The sequence below is a fragment of the Myotis daubentonii genome, chromosome 2 (assembly GCF_963259705.1).
Source record: "Myotis daubentonii chromosome 2, mMyoDau2.1, whole genome shotgun sequence".
NCBI classification, from domain to species: Eukaryota; Metazoa; Chordata; class Mammalia; order Chiroptera; family Vespertilionidae; genus Myotis; species Myotis daubentonii.
In genome coordinates this window covers 85907511-85917490 of record NC_081841.1, presented here as the reverse complement: position 1 = coordinate 85917490, position 9980 = coordinate 85907511, and the positions used below count along the sequence as shown (strand labels likewise).

General features: G+C 44.8%; 1 pseudogene; it reads left to right on the top strand.

The window, feature by feature from the left end:
• The first annotated feature begins 995 nt into the window (after window positions 1-995).
• LOC132229085 (U2 spliceosomal RNA) lies at window positions 996-1173 on the top strand (annotated as a pseudogene).
• The last annotated feature ends 8807 nt before the right edge of the window (window positions 1174-9980 follow it).

The following is a 9980-nucleotide window of genomic DNA, read 5'->3' as shown; positions in this document are numbered from 1 at the left end:
TTATTTTTAAGTAAAAAGTAAAATAAGAAGAAATATAGAAAAATATAAAGTAATCATTTTTGTCATAAAACACTTTTCTTTTGTATCATTTATAAAATTATGTTACATCTTTAAATATTATTTAATGGAGTTGGGTGGATTTTTCCCAGTGGCAACATTTTTATTTGTCTAATTTTTATTCAATGAGGATGTAGTAATTTATAATAAAACTAGAGGCCCGATGCACAAAATTCATGCAAGAGTAGGCCTTCCTTCCCTCGGCTGCCGGCACCAGCTTCCCTCTGGCCCCTGGGACCTGGGCTTCCCTTGCAGCCCCAGCTTCGTTCAGAAGGACATCCAGAAGATGCCCAGGCTAATTAGCATATTACACTTTTATTATTATAGATTTATTTGTAAATAATTAGGGAATAACAAATATTTTATTAAGTGAGATATAGGTCAATTAGTAAATATAAAAAATTAATTCACTTCACTTAAACATTTTGCTGCCTTACACAGATGATTTTCGCTGTTGAGAGAGGATTGAACCCAGAATAAGTTACAGAGGTTGTCTAGAGACTATAAAGCTTTGAAATATTTATATGTCAATAAGTGGTGATATGATTTTATATATCCTTCACTTAGCTTGTACTATAGACAAGCAAACAAATATTTATTTTTTTAGGTATGTATTTATTTATATCAAGGTATAATTTCTTTATGTTGATGTACTCATTTATTTATTATATGTTTCTCACTTCAGTCAGGCTTTTGCTCAAATATAACCAAAAAGTTTTCCTTGATTATTCTATCTAAAAGAGTCCCTTAAAAAAAAAGTTGTCACATTACCTTACCTTACTTTTGTTTATAGCACTTATCACTATTTAATATTAATATATATATATTAATTTGTATGCTTATCTTGTTTTCTTTTCTTTAATATAAGCTCCATGAGAGTAAGGACTTTGTTTCATTTACTAGTGTATCCCAGAACTTATTAAAATGACTGAAATACAATCACTTCTCGGCCTTTTGGCTAAGATCAAGTGTAGTATCTGTTCTTATCAGTTTAATAAAATGACTGAAATACAAACATGCTCAGTAAAATATATTTAACTAAATTAATTATTGTTTGTCTTACCTAGTGGAGGTTGTTGTGGGAGGCAGTATATGCTCACTCTCCAGAAAACTATTGTTCCTTATGCATGGTTGGCTGATAATCAACACTAATAAAAGAGAAAAATGGTAATTGGCGTACGAGCTACGCTTTTCATTGGCTAATCAGGGCTATATGCAAATTAACTGCCAACTAAGATTGGCAGTTAACTGCCAACAAGATGGTGGTTAATTTGCATATGTAGGCACAATGCAGGGAGGCGAAAGGGAAAGCAGGAAGAAGCCCCCTGCCACTGACAGTGATCAGAAACCCAGGGGGGAGCTAAGAGCTGGGGGGCAGGGCAAAGGCAGCCCTGCCCCCCAGCCATGATGGGAGAATCAGGTGCCTTTTCCGCCCTGGCCAGTGATAGCAGGAAGTAGGGGTGGAGCCAGCAATGGGAGCGGGGCACGGTCGAAGCTGGCAGTCCCAGGAGCTAGGGGTCCCTTGCCTGGGCCTAAAGCGAAGCCCACGATCGTGGGGCCGCTGCAGCTGCGGGTCCCCGCTGCCCGGGCCGGATGCCTCAGCCAGAGGCGTCAGGCCGGGGCAAGGGGCCGATCCTGCGATTGGAGGGTGATGGGGGTCAATGCCTGAGGGCTCCCAGTATGTGAGAGGGGGCAGGCTGGGCTGAGGGACACTCCCCCCCCCTCACACACCCAGTGCACGAATTTCGTGCACCGGGCCCCTAGTAAACTAATAAATTTTATTTAACTGCTAGAAAAATCACTGGAGTGTTCAAGAATAATGCATCATGTAGAAAATATTTAGAGTTCTCGCTCCCTAAAATGTCCCCCATCTAATTTGGGCATGCTATATAACATAACATAATATACCATAACATAACATAATATAACATAACATAACATAACATAACATAACATAACATAACATAACATAACAAACATAACATAACATACTATAATGTTCAAACATGTCCCCCAAGCTTAGATATGCTGGTTTTCCAAAGGATTACCTGCCATAAACAAAACTGTATATATTGTATATATTTCAGTACCTCTGACTGTAACTCCTCCTTAGTGGGATTATCTGCATCTGGTCCCTACTCACTCCCCAACACTACCATCCCCAGAGCCAATTTGGATTATCAGTTTAATCTCTCTGCTAACCTCTTTCCAGTTTTCATTTTGTATTAGGGATCTGATCTATCTGATTCCATATGATACATCTCTTAGAAATGGTAGTTAATATACTAGGACAATACATTTTTAAAAACTTCTATTTAAAACATGTTTCTCAAAATCATTTTAACTTTAAAACAGAAGTCATTTGATTACATATTAAAAGGCAAAAATGATACTCTACTAAAGGCCAGTGTTTATTGACTTACTCACAATTTCTAAATTAAAAAACTACTTGGTTATTACAGCAAAGTTAAATTAGAATTGATGTTACTTTACAACTCGGCTGACTCTTCTAAAAATTTGTATTTGTCTAAATTATATTATAGCATCTTATGATCTAGTATTCTGATTTTCTCTTCCAAACTGAGGTCTATTGATTGCAATAGATACTGCTTTTTATCATACTACCAAATTTATTTTGTCTGTTGTTAAGGCAGAAAGTGTTTTCTCTTACAACTAGTATTACCTGCCAATTGTAAAAAGCAACACTTATTGTGTTTCCTTTTAGTCATCCTATCTAATAATAGACAAACATGGTAATTAACCGTACCTCCGACATGCTTCCCATTGGCTAATCAGGGCTATATGCAAATTAACTGCCAACCAAGATGGCGGCCGGCAGCCAGGTAGCTGAAGCAAACAGGAGGCTTGTTTTCTCCAGTGATGGAGGAAGCCAAGGTTCCCCGCCTGCCGCTGCTGGGCTCTGAGCTTGCCCTCTAAGAAACAATTTTGCAATTATAGAAGCTAAACAAACTCCAGAAACCTGCTTTCAGCCAGCCAGGCCTCAGAGCTGGAGCTGCAACAGTGTTTCAATTATAGAAGCCAAACAAACCCAGATACCTGCTTTCAGCAGCCGCGGTCTCAGAGCTGGAGCCGAGCCTCAGAGCTAAAGCCAGCTCTCAGCTCCAGTGACAGCCATAAAAGGTAAATAAATCTCAGAATAAAAAAAAAAAAAAAAGGAGAGGTTGGAAGCTTCAGTCACCTGCCAGCCTGAAAACAGCCCTAAGCCCCTCACCCAGACTGTCCAGGCACCCCAGTGGGGACCTCCACACTGAAGGATGTGTGACCAGCTGCAAACAGCCATCAGCCCCTCACCCAGACTGGCCAGGCATCCAAGCGGGACCCCCGCCCTGATCCGGGACACCCTTCAGGGCAAACCAGCTGGCCCCCACCTGTGCACCAGGCCTCTATCCTATATAGTAAAAGGGTAATATGAAAACTGACCCTAACAGCAGAAAGACTGGGAATGACTGGTCACTATGACACACACTGACCACCAGGGGGCAGACGCTCAATGCAGGAGCTGCCCTCTGGTGGTCAGGGCGCTCTCACATGGGAGGAGCTCTGCTCAGCCACAAGCCAGGCTGATGGCTGCCAGTACAGTGGTGGTGGTGGGAGCCTCTCCCACCTCCTCAGCAGCACTAAGGATGGCCGGCTGCAGTTTAGGCCTGCTCCCCGCTGGCAAGTGGACATCCCTCAAGGGCTGCCAGGCTGCCAGAGGGATGTCTGATTGCCATCTTAGGCCCAATCCCCTGGGGAACGGGCCTAAGCCAGATGGTGGTCATCCTCTGAAGGGTCCCAGAATGCGATAGGGCACAGGCTGGGCTGAGGGACCCCCCTCTCCCACCCGAGTGCACAAATTTTTGTGCACCGGGCCTCTAGTCCTATCTAATAAAAGAGAAACATGGCAGTTAGCCATACCTCCGCTACCCTTCCCATTGGCTAATCAGGGCGATATTCAAATTAACTGCCAACCAAGATGGTGGCCAGCAGCCAGGCAGCTTGAAGTTAACATGAGGCTTGCTTGCTTCAGTGACGGACGAAGCCAAAGTTCCCTGCCTGCCACTGCCGGCCTCAGAGCTATCAGTTTGAAACATAGTTACAAATATAGAAGCTAAACAAAACCCCAGAAACCTGCTTTCAGCCAGCCGGGATCTCAGAGCTGGAGTTGATACAGTGTTTCAATTATAGAACCCAAACAAACCAGATACCTGCTTTCAGCAGCAGAGGCCTCAGAGCTGGAGCCAGAGCTAAAGCTGGCCCAGAATTAAAACAAAGAAAAAAAGGAGCAGTTGGGAGCTTCAGTCACCCACCAGCCTGAAAACAGTCATCATCCCCTCACTCAGGCTGGCCAGGCACCCCAGTGGGAACCCCCACCCTGATCCAGGACACCCTTCAGGGCAAACCAGCTGGCCCCCACCCATGCACCAGGCCTCTATCCTATATAGTAAAAGGGTAATATGCCTCCCATCACCGGGATTAGCAGAGCCATGAGGCCTCCCGGCACTGGGATCAGCGTGACAAGGGGCAGCGCCCAAACCACCGATCACACTGCAGATCTGTGTGTGACAGGAGGCAGAGCCACAACCTTCCTATCTGCCCTGCTCTGTTCAGGACAGGGGAAGGCGCCCCAACCCCCTTATCAGCCCTGCTCTGTGCCTGATAGGGTGGAGCTCCCCAAGCTCCTGATCGCCCTGCGGCTCTGTGTGTGACAGGGTGCGGCGCCCCAACCCCCTGATCAGCCCTGCTCTGTGCCTGATAGGGTGTGGCGCCCCAACACCCCCCCCCCAAGGGCCCTGCTGTGTGTGTGACGGGGTAGAGCCATAACCTCCCCATTGGCCCTGCCCTGGGTGTGACAGTGGTGGCGCCTCAACCCCCTGATCGGCCCTGCTCTGTGGATGATAGAGGGCAGAGCCCCAAACCCCCCCCCACACACACAGTCCCTGCTCTGCGTGTGACGGGGTAGAGCCATAACCTCCCCATCGGCCCTGCCCTGAGTGTGACAGGGGGCAGCGCCCCCACCCCTTGATTGGCCCTGCTCTGTGGGTGACAGAGGGTGGTGCCGCAACCTCCCTATCGGCCCTGCCCTGAGTGTGACAGGGTGCGGCACCCCAACCCCCTGATCAGCCCTGCTCTGTGTGTGATTTAGTGAAATCAAAGCAACTAATTGTTGAGGATAAGATCATTTTTGAAGCAAACTAACTGAATGAGTTGATAGGTTATTTGAATTTGTCTAACTTTCTAAATGTCACCTACAAACTTAAAAATAAGTGATTGGTGATGTATAGAAATGAGATATATATCATATTCCAAGTGGCAGGGGATTGGATTACTGTTATTATTTCCTTAGAATTGGTGTTTTAAAGATAACTTTTAGATAAATAAGCCTTTATTTGGGTTTAAGTAGACTCTGACCCAGAACCATTCGTAGATTTCCTTATGGAGAACAAAATGAAGCCATGCACCGAAAACATTCCTCTTGCTCTACCAGCAGCGTTGGCGGAAGGACGTCTCACAGGAAGTTTTCCGCTCCCAGGCATAGGTCCCTGGGCTTCTTGCCTCGGAAGTGCAGCAGCCAGCACCACGGAAGATGATGAGTTTCCCCGAGGGTGACTCCCCCAAGCCTGTCCTCCTCACAGCCTTCCTAGGTGGGCTACAAGGCTGGCATGACCCACATCGTGTGGGAGGCCGTAGGCCAGGATCCAAGGTGAACAAGAAGGAATTTGTGGAGGCTGTGACCATTGTGGAGACACCGCCCATGGTGGTTGTGGGCATTGTGGGCTACGTGGAAACTCCCGGAGGCCTCTGTACCTTCAGGAAAACAAAATCAGAAATGAAATAGGTGAAGTAACAACTGATGCCACAGAAATACAAAGCATTATCAAAAAATACTATGAAAAACTCTATTCCAACAAAATGGACAACCTAGATGAAATGGACATATTCTTAGAAAAATACAAGCTCCCAAAACTCAATCAGGAAGAATCAAAAAACCTGAATAGGCTGATAACTACTGAAGAAATTGAAACAGCGATCAAAAATCTTCCAGCAAACAAAAGTCCTGGTCTGGACGGCTTTACAGGGGAGTTCTATCAAGCATTCAAAGAAGAACTAAAACCTATCCTCCTCAGACTATTCCAAAAAATTCAAGGGGAAGGCACACTTCCAAGCTCTTTCTATGAAGCCAGCATTACCGTAATTCCAAAACCAGATAAAGACACCACAAAGAAAGAGAATTACAGGCCAATATCCCTGATGAACATAGATGCTAAAATCCTCAACAAAATTCTAGCAAATCAGATCCAGCAATACTTTAGAAAGATCATACACCATGAACAAGTGGGATTTAGTCCGGTAATGCAGGATGGTACAATATCTGCAAATCAATAAATGTGATACATCACATAAACAAATGAGAGGCAAAAATCACATAATCAAATCAACTGATGCAGAAAAAGCATTTGACAAAACCCAACAGCCTTTCTTGATAAAAACTCTCAGCAAAGTGGGAATAGAGGCATCATATCTCAACATAATAAAAGCCTTATATGACAAACCTACAGCCAACATCATACTCAATGGTCAAAAACTAAACTCATTTCCCCTGAGAACTGGAATGAGACAGGATGCCCACTTTTACCACTTCTATTCGATATAGTACTGGAAGTGCTAGCCATAGCGATCAGACAAGAAGAAATAAAAGGCATCCAAATTGGAAAAGAAGAAGTAATACTGTCCTTATTTGCAGATGACATGATACTATACATAGAAAACCCCAAAGACTCCATCAAAAAAACTACTAAATCTAATAAATGAATTTAGCAATGTAGCAGGATAGAAAATTAACACCCAGAAATCTATGGTCTTTTTATACACCAATAATGAATTCACAGAAAGAGAAATGAAAGAAAACAATCCCATTTACCATTGCAACAAAAAAATTAAGATACCTAGGAATAAACTTAACTACTGAGGTAAAAGAGCTGTACTTGGAAAATTACAGGACATTGAAAAAAGAGATAGAGGAAGGCATTAACAAATGGAAGAACATACCATGTTCATGGATTGGTAGAATCAATATCATTAAAATGTCCATACTACCCAAAGCAATCTACAGATTCAATGCAATCCCCATTAAAATACCAACAGCATACTTCAAAGATTTAGAATAAACTCTCCAAAAATTCATCTGAAATAAAATAAGACCCCGAATAGCTGCAGCAATCCTGAGAAAGAAGAACAAAGTTGGAGGCATCACAATACCAGATATCAAACTATATTACCAAGCAACGGTTCTCAAAACTGCCTGATACTGGCACAAGAACAGACATATAGACCAATGGAACAGAGCATAGAACCCAGAAATTGACCCAAGCCATTATGCTCAATTAATAATTGACAAAGGAGGCAAGAGCATACAATGGAGTCAAAGATAGTCTCTTCAATAAATGATGTTGGGAAATTTGGTCAGATACATGCAAAAAAATGGAACTAGATCACCAACCTACACCAGACACAAAAACGAACTTAAAATGGCTAAAGGACTTAAATATAAGATGGGAAACCATAAAAATACTACAAGACTCCATAGGCAGCAAAATAGCAGACATATGTCATAGCAATATCTTTACTGATATAGCTCCTAGGGCTATATGGAGACTAAGGAGAAAATAGACAAATGGGACTACATCAAAATAAAAAACTTCTGCACAGCAAAAGAAATCATCAACAAAACAACAAGAAAGCCCACTGCATGGGAGAACATATTTGCCAATGATATTTCAGATAAGGGTTTAATCTCCAAAATTTACAGAGAACTCATACAACTTAACAAAAGGAAGATAAACGATCCAATAACAAAATGGGCAAAGGACCTAAATAGACACTTTTCAAAAGAGAAGGCCAAGAGACATATGAAAACATGCTAAAAGTCACTAATCATCCCGGAGATGCAAATCAAAACAACAGTGAAGTACCATCTCACACCTGTCAGAATGGCTATCATCAACAAATCAAATGACTAGTTCTGGCACAAGGATGTGGAAAAAAGGAACCCTCTTGCATTGCTGGTGGGAATGCAGACTGCTGCAGCCACTGAGGAAGACAGTATGGAATATCCCTAAAAAGTTGAAAATGGAATTCCCATTTGACCCAGTGATCCCACTTCTAGAAATACATCCCAAGAAACCAGAAAAACCAATCAGAAAGGATATATGCACCCCTATGTTCATAGCAGCACAATTTACAATAGCTAAGATTTTTTAACAACCTAAGCCCCATCAGCATAAGTAGATTAAAAAACTGTGGTACATGCCCTCGCTTGTTTGGCTCAGTGGATAGAGCATCAGCCTGTGGACTGAAGGGTCCCAGGTTCGATTCCGGTCAAGGGCACATGCCCAGGTTGTGGGCTTGATCCCCAGTGGGGGGTGTGCAGGAGGCAGCCAATCAATGATTCTCTCTCATCATTGATATTTCTATCTATCTCTTCCTCTCTGAAATAAATAAAAAGATATATTAAAAAAAAAAAAAAAAGACTACCAGGACTCTCAACCTACCATCATAATGGTCTCCTGTGCTGTACTGATCAATAAAATCTTTAAAAAAAAACACAAAAAAAACTGTGGTACATCTACACAATGGAATGCTAGCCTATCTAATAAAAGAATAATATACAAATTAACTGTCACTCTGTCACTCCATCACAAAGATGGCCACACCCATAGCCACAAGATGGCGGCGCCCAGTCCTCTCAGCCCTGCCGCTGAAGTGTCCAGGCCTGTTGGCCAGGCAGGTGGTGGGGGAGGCAGGGGGTGTGCCGAGGGGCAGAGTCAGAAATCAGAGGGGGCAGGGGCGGAGTCGGCGATCAGAGGGGGCTGGGGGTCCCCTGCCCAGGCCTCAGGCCTCAGCCAAAGGCCTGAGGCCTGGACAGAGGCAGAGCCATCTCCAAGGGGAGCAGGGAGCTGGCCTAAGCTGTCAGTTGGACATCCCCTGAAGGCTCCCAGTATGTGAGAGGGGGCAGGCTGGGCTGAGGGACCCCCACCCAGTGCACGAATTTCATGCACCGGGCCCCTAGTCCTAATAAAAGAGAAACATGGTAATTGGCGTACAACCGCTACCCTTCCCATTGGCTAATCAGGGCAATATGCAAATTAACTGCCAGCCAAGATGGCGGCCGGCAGCCAGGCAGCTTGAAACTAACATGAGGCTTGCTTGCTTCAGTGACGGAGGACTCCAACGTTCCCCGCCTGCCGCTGCAGGCCTCTGAGCTGCAACTCTAAGCAACTATGTAACAAATATAGAAGCTAAACAAAACCCCAGAAACCTGCTTTAGTCCGCCGAGCTTCAGCCAGCAGGATCGCAACATTGTAAGCAAAGGCCAGAAACCTACTTTCAGCAGTGGAGGCCTAAGAGCTGGAGCCAAGCCTCAAAGCTAAAGCTGGCCCAGAATAAAAAAAAAAAAAAAAAAAAAAAGAAAGAAAGGAGCGGTTGGGAGCTTCAGTCACCTGACAGCCTGAAAACAGCCCTCAGCCCCTCACCCAGACTGGCCAGGCACCCCAGTGGGGACCCCCACCCTGAAGGATGTGTGACCAGCTGCAAACAGCCATCATCCCCTCACCCAGGCTGGCCAGGCACCCCAGTGGGGACCCCCACCCTGATCCAGGACACCCTTAAGGGCAAACCAGCCAGCACCCACCCATGCACCAGGCCTCTACCCTATATAGTAAAAGGGTAATATGCCTCCCAGCACCGGGATCAGCGGAGCCGCGAGGCCTCCCGGCACCAGGATCAGCGTGACAGGGGGCAGCGTCCAAACCCCCTGATCGCCCTGTGGCTCTGTGTGTGACAGGGGGCAGGGCCACAACCTCCCTATCCACCCTGCTCTGTTCGTGACAGGGGAAGGTGCCCCCACCCCCTGATTGGCCCTG